At 39.9% G+C, this 12503-nt stretch overlaps 1 protein-coding gene across 2 annotated transcripts in view; it reads right to left on the reverse strand.

The window, feature by feature from the left end:
* Positions 1-12503, reverse strand: part of FKBP5 (FK506 binding protein 5) — a 116500-nt gene that overhangs the window by 102754 nt on the left and 1243 nt on the right. The window contains exon 1 of one of the 2 annotated variants that reach the window (XM_015560857.1): positions 11049-11073. The exons of the other annotated variant lie outside the window; for it this stretch is intronic. The gene's annotated coding sequence lies outside the window, so the exon portion shown is untranslated. Of the gene's footprint in view, positions 1-11048; positions 11074-12503 lie in introns of those variants that run through there. 2 annotated transcript variants of the gene reach the window in all.

Raw genomic sequence — 12503 nt, forward strand, 5'->3', positions numbered from 1 at the left:
GTCATACTCCCTGGCTTAATCATTCATAATTCTGCCCTGACACCATTACCTACTATTTTCCAACAGGTTATTCCCTCCAGCCAATTTTGCTTCATCATTTCAACAAATCAAGGATTATCTCCCCTTCATTATCACTCAATGTTCTATCTGAAATGCATTTTCCCTTCTCTCGCCTTATAATAATTTATCATACTCTAACCATTTTTGAGGCACATTCTAAGTCGGCGGTTCTCAACCTGTGGGTCGCGACCCCTTTAGCGGTCGAACGACCCTTTCACAGGGGGCGCTTAAGACCATCCTGCATATCAGATATTTACATTACGATTCATAACAGTAGCAACATTACAGTTATGAAGTAGCAACAAAAATAACTTTATGGTTGGGTCACAACATGAGGAACTGTATTTAAAGGGCCAGAAGGTTGAGAACCACTGCATTAAGACTTCTAGACCGAATTTTTATATCACTGGCAGAGTCACCATTATCAAAACTTATATATTTTAACTTTTAAGTGAAAAAGAAATCCAAAAATTCTTGGAAACTCTTCTGTACACTATTTCTTCTCTCTTCAGCTCTCCCACTTCATTGACCTTAAGATTCATCTCTCCAGTTTCTGTATTAGAGTAGAAGGGTTCTGTTAATCCTAACAACCATTGCGATGTCTGACTTTAATTTAGTGATAGATCAGACTCAAGGGTCTAGAGCAGCGGTTCTCAACCTGTGGGTCGCGACCCCTTTGGGGGTCGAACGACCCTTTCACAGGGGTCGCCTAAGACCATCGGGAAACACATATATAATTACATATTGTTTACAGTAGCAAGACTACAGTTATGAAGTAGCAACGAAAATAATTTTATGGTTGGGGGTCACCACAACATGAGGAACTATATTAAAGGGTCCTGGCATTAGGAATGTTGAGAACCACTGGTCTAGAGGATGAATTCCATGCCCATGTGAAATAGGGGCAATGAAGGCCAGCTAGAAAAAAAATAAACAATAGTAAGAAGAAGCAATGAAAAGAGGGATATGAAAGTCCTATTGTAAAGCAAAGACAATAAAAAAAAAGTGAGAAAGGCAGGAAAATGGACACAAATAGGTGAAAGTAAGAGTTCAGAATAAATTCAGTGGAGACACATAGTAAATGAACACTCTACAATCTAATCAATTTTTTGAATGCTGACTCCTTTAATTATTTCTTTTCCTAAACTGTAGTGGAAACAACCAAAAAAATACGTACATAAAACAGCCACTGAAAAACCATTAATTATGAACACTAGATGAGGGTTTTTTTCCCCTGAGAAAACACTCATTTTAGAATTTCAAAGCTACAAAAAGACCTTAAAATACTATCTGATCCAACCCACTCATTATACAATTAAAGTAAGTCTCAGAAAGGTTAAATAACTTTAACTTGCTCAAGATTAGATAGGAACTTAGTTGCAACACTCCTGAATCTCTTCCCAATGTCTATTCCTACCACACTAGGCTTCCAAGAAATGGTGTATTTTTCTCTTCTCTTTTCCACTCTTAACCATTAAATTAATTTCTGCATCAGCATCTCAGAATCCCCATATTATTCATAGTTCCTATTGGGGAAAATAATCAGATATTCTGGTTTATCTAAAACAATAAGCTAATTATCTTATTCCCAAAGTTAGTAATCTTAAATTGGGTCTTAATTCCTACCAGTAAGAAATGCGAACATTTCCCAGAAGAACAGAAAGATGAAAGATATCCATAAACTGACCAAAAGTAAGCCAAGTGCATACTAGTAAACTATAATCCCTCTGGAAAGGAATCAGGCCCCGAAGCCCTGGAGGCTGGATGACTACTAATGGAAGTACGATGGGTATTACTTATTTTCCCCTTTCTATTTTATATCCTCCCAACTAACCTGTCCCCTATCTTTCTGACATACTAAAGGCCCAGTGCATGAAATTCATGCACAGGTACGGTCCCTAGGCCTGGCCAACGATCAAAGCGCAAGCATCTGGCACGGGAGGGCAGGTCCCAGCTGACCGCTAGGCCCTGGGCAGCACCTGGGCCCTGGGCAACCCCCTCCGCTTGAGTCATCGGGCCCCGCCCGGCTCCCTCACTGCCTCAGAGCCAGGCAGTGGCCCCGCCCCCCGCCACTGGTCACCGTCTGCAGGATGATCAGCTGGGCCATTGGGCCCCGCCCACACCCGCCTTGGCCTGGTGCCGCCCGCTCACCTGCTCCACCATCCCATTGTGGTCCCGCTCTCATCGGGGCCCATCGGGGCCAGCAGCACCTCCACTGCCACCTGCTGCCAGTGCTGTATTGCTGACGCCCACCATGTTCTGTGCCACCCCCTCATGGTCAGCGCACATCATAGCAAGCAGTCGAACTCCCAGCCGAGGGGACAATTTGCATATTAGGCTTTTATTATATAGGATGTCCATTCCAGGAGCCTGTAAAGAAAGGGGAAAGCCCCGGCCAGTGTGGCTTAGAAGGATCACCGGTTCAATTCTCGGTCAAGGGCATGTATCTTGGCTGTGAGTTCCCTCCCTGCTCTGGGTTGGGGCTTGTACGGGAGGCAAGCAATCTGTGTGTCTCTCACACATCTATGTTTCTTTCTTTCTCTCCCCTCTCTCCCTCCCTTCCACTCTCTCTCTGAAAAGCAATGGAAAAGAAATCCTTGGATGAGGATTAACAAAACAAATAAAAGGGCCGGACCTGTGTGGCGCAATTGGTTGAGCATAGGCCCATGCACCAGAAGGTCACTGGTTCAATTCCCAGTGAGAGCACATGTCGGGGTTCTGGCTCAATCACCAATAGGAGGGATGCAAGAGGCAGATGACTGATGTTCCTCATCGACGTTTCTCTCTCTCTCTCCCTATCCCTTCTTCTCTCTGAAATCAGTTAAAACAAAACAAACAAAAAAACATATTTAAGAAGGGAAGGAGTAATAAAAGGGAAGGAGTACCATGTCACTTTCAGCAAAGGTGGCTTTTTTATGAGAACTATCTTGGCCAGGAAATAAGGGGACAAGGGATAGAAGAGTTTTAAGGTAAACCTACACACCTGTTCTTTTAGCCATGAAAACACTAGTAAGTCCTAAAAATGTGTTATATATTCTCAATATTTCCCCCCACTGCAAAGTGCTTGCAGAAGTACTGGGCTAGAAGGAACTCATCCTGGGTCATTTCTGCGGTCTATGAAAAGTCTGCTGCTTATATTCCTTGATAAACTGCCAGTCACCATCCACCAGATTATCTGAGCTGAGTGACTTGGAAATCAGCTACAATAGTACCCCTTTATCCACGGTCTCACTTTCTGCGGTTTCGGTTACCCCAGTAAATGGAAAGTTCCAGAAACAAACAATTCATAGGTTTTTAAACTGCACACCATCCGCTCCATCCCACCCAGGACATGAATCATCCCTTTCTCAAGTTTATCCACACTGTGCATGCTATCCACGTTAGTAGCTGTCTAGGTATGGCAGTTGCGCGCGAGCGTGCGTGTGTGTGTGTGTGTGTGTGTGTGTGTGTGTGTGTGTGTGTGTAGGGGGTGATCGATGAGTCTCTCTCACTGATGTTTCTGTCACTCCCTCTCTCTGAAATCAAAATAAATAAAATAAAAAACTAAAAGATACAAAGAGGCATTTTAAAATTGGGGGGGCGGGGTGACTAGTGACTCATTGAACTTAAGAAGTAAAGGAAGAGTAACAAATGACCAGTAAGAACAATGGAGTCGTTAACAGCTAAAGAGGAAAAGTCAGGAAGGGAAGGGGAGATTTGGCTGGGGGGGAGGGGTGTTGGGTGTGCAGCTGCTTGAGATGGTATTTAAGCGTATTTAGTTTCAAGACACAGGTGAAAATCCGGGCCTCAAATTTGGAAGGCCTCAAGTTTAGACAGAAGATATAGATTTGAGACCTAACAAAAGCATGAGTTTTTAGAGAAAGAGAAGATAACAGAAAAACATTTACACAACAGTATTTCTCAGAAACTACACTTTGAAGACAATCTAACTTTCCAAATGAATAGTACTTTATTCTATAGATATAGAATATTTGGACTAATTTATCCTAAATGAAAGCTAAAAAATCAATCTTTCTTTCCCAGGCTATGAATTGACAGAAAGTCATTAGGGGATAAGAAAGGGCAAAAAGGCCCTGTCTGCCATTTCAGAGTAACATGAATTTATGAATATATGCATTTAATTGAAAAAAGTTAGTCCTTTTATCCATGTTGGCTGATGTTGGACATTTGACATTTTTCTCTTCAATTAACATATTTTTGTTGATAAAAATATATATAAGCCACATAAATGTATAATTTTGGTTAGTTAAAATAGATGTTTATCCCCAGCATCAATGATTAATTTGTTGAACCCTAATCGGTGTGGCTCAGCTTGTTAAGCGCTGTCCAGTACATCAAAAGGTTATGGGTTGCATCCCTGGTCGGGGAGTATGCAGGGGGCAACCAATTGATATTCTCTCTCACCTCAAAGTTTCCCTCTCTCTCTCTCTCTCTCCTCCTTCCCCTCTCTCTAAAATCAATGAAAATATGTCCTCGGGTGAGGATTTTTTAAAATTTTAATTAATTAAAAACCATTATCAAACATCTTCCAATCTAGTAACAAGATAAATAACTTTCTTATGTAGATGTGAAAAGGAAGAATTTAAATAAATGAGCCAATATCCATAACTTATACCTAATCCTAAATTGTGGACACATATTTAAAATTATATGGGGGGGAGGTGAATTTTTTAAAAATATAGTCCAAACTGTGATTTAAATAGGTGTAATTTAAATCAAATCACTCTATTGAGACTATGGAAGCAATAAGACTAATAGCAAATTCACTTACCAGTGATCAAGAACAGTTTATATGGTTTATAAGCACCAATCTTCCTCCCCGTGATAAACAGCACCATCCCAAAATGACAACATTTGCTTACCTCCTCTCTGGTAAAAACTACACGTCTGTGCAAAAATCAGCACACTGTAGGTGTGCAACTCTTTTAATAAGAGTAATCACCACCTTCAACTCCCAGAAAGCTATTGCTGTCAGTCTCACTTGCTAGGTCACATGCACAGGACAACGTAAAGCAGGTTCCCTTGCTGACGGTTCTGCCCTGGATCATTTTCAGTATCCTGTTTTTTCTGACAGAAATATGCCATCATGAAATTTCAGAAAGAAGCATACATATATGCAGAGAGAAAAGACTGACTCTCTTTTTCCACATTATTAATTCTAAATAGAGGTACTTCACATTTGCAGAGATCATTCTCCTTCAACAAACTTTTGTAGCTTTTTTCCTACGTAAAATTTATACGGTAAGATGCAGATCTTAAGTACACAGTTCAGTAAGTTTGAACAAATGTATACACCAACAATTCCTGGTGCTAATCTTGCAATTTTCTGTAAGTTAAAAATTATATGGATGCCGAACCGGTTTGGCTCAGTGGATAGAGCGTGGGCCTGCGGACTCAAGGGTCTCGGGTTCGATTCCGGTCAAGGGCATGTACCCTGGTTGCGGGCACGTCCCCAGTGGGGGGCGTGCAGGAGGCAGCTGATCGATCTCTCTCATCGATGTTTCTAACTCTCTATCCCTCTCCCTTCTTCTCTGTAAAAAAATCAATAAAATATATTAAAAAAAAAATTATATGGAAATAAAGTTACCAAAAGGGTACACTTGAATTACCATCACCCAAAAAAGCTATAGAGTATTTCCATCTCCCTAGAAAGCTCCCTTTCTGCCCTTTTCCAGAAACCACCGACCTGATTTCTATCACCGTATGTAAGTCTTGCCTCTTCTCGTGTTTTTATAAACAGCATCATTTGGTACATTCGTATGCCTGGCTTCCCTTGCTCTGCACACTATTACTGAGATTCATATATATATTGTGTTCATTCCTGTTATGAAAAAAGCTGCCACGAACATTTTGGATCAGTTTTTTGGACATGTACTTTATTCCTCTTGGTGCAGGATTTCATTTAAGAAGGGGGGGACGGCCGGTGTGGATCAGTGGTTGAGCGTTGACCTATGAACCAGGAGATCACGGTTTGATTCCTAGTCAGGGCACATGCCCGTGTTGTGGGCTCGATCCCCAGTTCGGGTCATGCAGGAGGCAGCCAATCAATTATTCTCTATCACTGATGTTTCTCTCTCTCTCTCTCCCTCTCCCTTCCTCCCTGAAGTCAATAAAAAATGTATTTTTTTTTTAATGGGGAAGTTGCCCTGGCCGGTTTGGCTCAGTGGTTAAGAGTAGCAGCCCACAGACGGACAAAAGGGATGCAGGCTCCATTCCCAGTCATGGGCACGTACCTCGGTGGTAGGTTTGATCATGGCCCATCTCTCACATCAATGTCTCTCTCTCTGTCTCTGTTTCTCCCCCACCTCTCTTCCCTCGCTTCCATTCTAAAATTCAATGAAAAAAATATCCTGGGTGAGGACTTAAAAAGGGGGGAAGGTTTCACATATAAATTATCCTGGGAAGTCATATAGTATAGATAAATGGATTGATTTATATAGTAAATATAGTTACATATATAAAATGCAAAAAAATAGAAATTTTACCTTCCTACCTATGTGTATCTATCTACCTGTATGTGTGTAGATACAGATGACCCTTGAACAACACAGGTGGGAGCTATGCTGGTCCACTGACATGTGATTTTTTTTTCAATAAATACAGTAAATGTATTTACTCTTCCTTCTGATTTTCTCTAGCTTACTCTATTACAGAACACAGTATATAATACAAACCATAGAAAATGTTAATAAACTGTTTATGTTATCAGTAAGCAAAGACAAGCTATGAGTACAATTGACTCTCCATAAAGCAGATTACTAACCAGATTGAAAATACCGTTTTTTGGCCCGGCCGGTGTGGCTCAATGGTTGAGCATCGACATATGAACCAGGTGGTCACAGTTTGTGGGGGTTGCAGGCTCGATCCCCAGTGGGGGACATGCAGGTAGCTGATGAATGATTCTCTCTCATAAGCGATGTTTCTATTTCTCTCTTCCCCCTCTCCTTTTCTCTCTAAAATCAATAAAAGTTTGTGTATTTTTTTAAAGAAAGTATCTTTTTGGGCTGCAATTGGTTAAATCCATGGATATGAAGGGCCAACTATAGTTAAGTTTTGGAGAAGTCAAAAGATATACTTGGGTTTTCAGCTTGGGGAGCGGGGGGTCAATACCCCTACCCTGCCTTGTTCAAGGGTCAACTGCACACACCCCCATATATATGTGTGTATATAAATGAATAAATTCTAAGAAGTCCATCCAGGACTAACAAAGATACATTAAAATAATTTATAAAGTTCATAGTGAAAATCTAAGATGGGAAAGATGACCATCTCAATTTTTCTTAATAAGTATTATGTATTGACTTAAGAGTAAGTCAAAAGAAATGACTTTCTCTCCATGTAAACTACCCTGTTTTGCTTCAATGAAATAACCTTCTTCTCATAACAAATCTCCTTCCCAAACTAGAACTTCAAAACATTAAATGTTATCATCCATCATGTAATAATTTTTAAGGTAGAGGCAAAACCTAAAATAAGTTAAGATTAGAAGATTTTATTGTCTTGCCTTTTTAAAAAGTTAAACATGGAAATAATTCCATCAGTTAATATTTAACATGAGTAAAGACTATTTTATCCTCATTCAAATTATATTTTCTCCATTCCTAAAAGTAATTCACTGCAGCCTTAAGTCTGTGAGACATTTTGACTCTCAAATTCCACTGTGTAATTTTCAGCTGACAGAAAAGGAGGTTCTTAATTTCCAGAGGCAGGAAAGAAACATATGCACAAATCTTATTTCTGAAGATACCAAACTGAAATTTCCAACCCTGCTTCTGACAATCATATGGTCATTTTCAAGGCTCTACGAGTGGCTCCTCATTTAACCTCATCTATAAATGCCACGATGGAGGCAGAATATTACAAATGGTTCTAGAATTCACCACTGCCTGCTTTCCCCTCCCCCCCAGCGACAAAAGGGAAAAGAACCTTCTTCTAGTCTTTGATATTTCTTCATCTTTATTCCTCCTTCCAAAATATGAGCAATTTCAAGAACAAACAATTTAAATGTACTACATTTTTTATCTTAAAAAAACATTTTTGGTATTTGGATGTTCCTTAACTTTCACAGATGTGTAACTGTTTACTTAAAAACCCATTATTTCACTCTGAAAATACATCATTTTCATTTTTCTAATAACTGTACCTCTTTCTAAAAGAAAACAACCTTGATTAACTATTACATAAATGATAGCAGCTCCAAACAGCTATAATTCCCAACTTACTTTCAATATCTTTTGCTAAGTGTTTGAGAACTAAAATAAAATTGTATTCTTATTTTTAAAGTGGGTTTTTTCCCCAGACCAAGGGTAGAAAACAGGTATAACAAATGTGGGGGTATAACAGGTATACTCCCTCTGGTAATGCTTCCCTCTCATTAACCAGACGTTTTCCAGAAGACGAGAATTAAATACTAAATAAAGGATAAAATGAACTTGTCCCTTTGGAGGGCTATGGTCTTACATGTTTAAATTTCAGCAGAGTGTAGGTCAATTCTCATCATAACAAACTGTAAGGTACAAATTATTGTCAGTTCTTGAATTTCAGTGTTTCAAATACTGCTAAAATATCCTTAGTAACCTGTGAGCTACAGAGATTAAGGTGACAAGGTTACATAAGGTCCTACTATAAAGTATCCTCACGTGTCTCATTGGCAGAAGTCTCTTTTATACAATAAACGAACATCTTCTTGGCAAATTAAAGCACACTTAAGTGGCTATTGTTTTTAAATCAATAGTTATGTGATTTATATACCAATGTCCACCCAGTTTCTGATGAGTGTAAATTTAATTTTCTTTACACTTTGGGAGATTAATGTCAGAAATTAAAAATGCTCTGTAGAAAACTCAGAAATGTAAAATAATGAAAAAACAAAATCTAATTACTAATCAGCTAGGTTAGAAAGCTCAAATAGTTTAGAAATTATAGCATTAAATAATTATAGAATTTAGTATGCAAAAATATGTATAATACAGATTCTTCTTTAGGAATTGTGATGATTATACAGGGTGGGGCAAAAGTAGCTTTACAGTTGTTCATATGGAAAATAATACAATATATTAAAGGCCTATAGTGGCTATTGCTAACGCCAGGTATATTATGCATATTACTGTTAAATAAGGCAGTATTAATGTCTAACAGTGTCATTTGAATTAACCTTGAATTTAGCTATTTTAACATGTCCTTATTTTTTTGTCGTTTTATTCATTTAAAATTATTTGCCCACCCCCCAAACTCAAAAGAAGCTACACCTAAAGGTACATGACTTACAAACACTCCCAATATTTACTGTGTAGATGTGAGAATTCATAAACTTATGCTTAATTTTGAAACTGAAATGTGGTTGATAATTTTATGATATGGTCTACCACAAGCTAAAATGGACAAAAATCAGTAATTAAAATACCTAAAAACTGAAAATGAGCTTTTAATTATAAAAGGCACTTTTATAAAGTTCCTAAAGTATAATTTTGTGTAAATAAAACTATAACTTTAATTTATATGTGGCATAAACACCATCATAAAATAAAGATTGTAAAATTTCTAATTTCACATAGTAAACTAATATATTCCCTAATCATATGTGATTCCTTACTACTTTATATTGAAAATAAAACACTACCTGAAGAGGACCCACTGTTCAATCAAAAAGCCAACCCAGCCTTTAATAATAGTAACTTCTACAGCTATAGAAAAGGATGTCCTTTCTTCTCTAGTCTGATTCCTCTTAAGCTAAGAAACCTTTAGGAAAATAAAAATAACCCAAGATATGTAGTCTTTTCCAATCTAAGGATAAACAGAAATTTTAAGATTTAATTAGTCATCTAATCCAATATTTTTTAAATTCTTCGGGTTGAAATGGTTAAAATTATGTTTTACAAAAGACATTCACCCCAAATTCCCCAAAAGAAAAAAATTATTCGGAAACATACTTGTTTTGTTAAATGTTGGAAAGACAAAAAACCGCATAACATGTAAGCCTGTTCTAGAAAAATAAAACATTGCACAAAGACCAATTCTGATTATTTTTTTTAAATCCCAAATAGTCACAACTAGCCTGTTTTTAGAGTTCAGCCTTAAAGAGTGTTACTAATTAGCTAAGTAAAATTACCATTCAACAAGACACTAATAAGGTAACATAATTAAATAAAAATTATAACTTTGTTCTTAAGAAGTTAAACTTACATCTCTTAAGTATAAATCATATCCAATAGAGACATAAAATAAGGCAAGTTAGAAACAAATGAGTAAACTAAATCATGTTTCTCATAAATGAATGTTATTAGTAATTCTCATTTAAAATATGTATTTTAAAAATAATCCTTATACATTATTTTTTTAAATGTATCTTTTCTGTAGATGTCCTGAATTGGGTAGGGCCATCATTGTAGATTATTAAATGAAGGTCAGTTGGAAAGAGACAAACAGAAAACGCCAAGTGGAGGTATGCGAAATAAAAATATCCCATAAGAATGATTTTTAAGTTTATCTTTAATTTTTATTTAAACAGCAAAAGAAAAACCTACCATAATTCTCCAAAGTAAAAACCCTGGAGGGGGGGAGGGGAGAGGGTAGCAGAGCTCCATAGAATTAAAAACACTAACCAAAATATCGCCTTCACTTTTCCCTCGGACACAATGTAACAAAGTGAGAAGACAATAAAAACAAACACTCCCGTCTGCCCTGAGCGAGGCAAAGAAAGCGCCCATTCAATACTGAGCCTGACTCCACTGGAAAACGTGCTCCTGAAAAGTCAACCCAAAGCCACGAGCTCGCACAGCTTCACGCAGCGGCTCCTGAATGGCGGCCAGGCGCGCACACGCTCTCTCTTCCACTCTCCCTAAAAATCAATGGGAAAATATCCTCGGGTGAGGATTAACCAAAAAAAGAAAAAGAAAGAAACCTTTAAAGGACCTACATGCACTCAGTTCTAAGAAAACTGCATTAAATGAAAACTTAAAGCTTAGGGCGCCCTCCACGTGCCCCGCTACCTGCCTGCGCTTCCGCCACCTGTGCAGAGACCGGTTTTTTAAAATGAGGCTAAAATGTCCCTCCAGGCTCGTCAAGCGAAATCAGTCCATCTACACGCCGCCGCCTGTTTTTCTTCTTTTACTTATTTTTTGCAATAATCCAGACTGGGTTCGTCCCCTGCCCTATCGCCAGCACCGCCTTTTGAAAGAGCAGCCGGTCAGGGGAAAGGCGTTCTAACGTCCCGGGAGCGGCATGCACGCGGAGCCCTACAACTACTTTGAACGGGCTTTCGGGGGGCCCCGGGATCATCGCCGGTGAGGACGGGCCCCAGCCTGAGAGAGTTGTTCCAATTTGGGACATCACCAAACAGCTAGCCCCCTTCTGGTGCCAGGTGTGGCTTTGGGGAGCAGTGAGGGAGAGGAGTGTATGAGTTTCTTGTGACTGTGATAAAAAGTATCATTAACTGGGTGTCTTAAAACAGCAGAAACAAAGTCTCACTGTTCTAGAGACCAGAATTCTGAAATCAAGGTGTTGCACCGTGAGTTCCTCTTGGAGGCTCTGAAGGCAGCTTCCCCTTGTACCTCCCAGCTGCCAACCGTCCTTGGCTTCTGTGGCTTACAGCTGCATCACTTCAATCCATGCCTTTGCCACTACACAGAGTGCCCCCTGAGTGTGTGCAGGCCAATGGTGATACATAAACATACTCCAGCTCACACAAACATTTTCTATCAGCACTTATAAACACACACACACACACACACACACACACACACACACCAGTGAATAGCTCATCTTTCCTAAAAATTTGCCTTTGATCATCTCAATACGACACATATAAATATTTACTCATTTTTATGAGGGTAGAGATTTCAGAGACTCCATAATTATCTCTGAGAAGAAAACCTTGGGATATCTGTGCATGGATGAGGGAGACACACCCAGTTAATGACACACTCATGGTAAATTCATAAGGCCCCGGAGCTGTCAGTCCGCCCCCAAAAGGCGCGCGGGCTCTTGTTCTGCTTGTCTGGATTGGTAGCTGCGAGCCGTTCATGCAGATGAGGCCCCGCCCCCGTGCATTTGCACCTCCGCCTTAGTGTAACCTCCGCCCCTTCACGCCAGCCCACGTGTCTGACCCTAGCCCTTTGTGGGGCTGGAGGGAAGGGATGGAGGAACCTGACCGCCCACCACCCCCCTACACGCGCACATATACACCACATACACACAGCACACACACACACAACTGTGCACGCACAGCATGCGTGCCCACACAGTGCTTGCTGGCTGGGCTTCCTGCGATGCTGACCCGATGAGACGCCTGCGTTGGCCGCCCGTCCCGGGGGATCTGGAATGTGGCTTAAACAGCTCCTCACTCTGCAGCCGGCCAGGTAAGCGCCGAGAGGACGTAAACGGCGGTTCCTGTCTCAGCTCCACTGGCCTCTCGGGGAGCTCCCCCCGCCCTCCACTGCCACCGT

Source organism: Myotis davidii, unplaced genomic scaffold (assembly GCF_000327345.1).
Source record: "Myotis davidii unplaced genomic scaffold, ASM32734v1 scaffold1036, whole genome shotgun sequence".
In the NCBI taxonomy this organism is placed as follows: Eukaryota; Metazoa; Chordata; class Mammalia; order Chiroptera; family Vespertilionidae; genus Myotis; species Myotis davidii.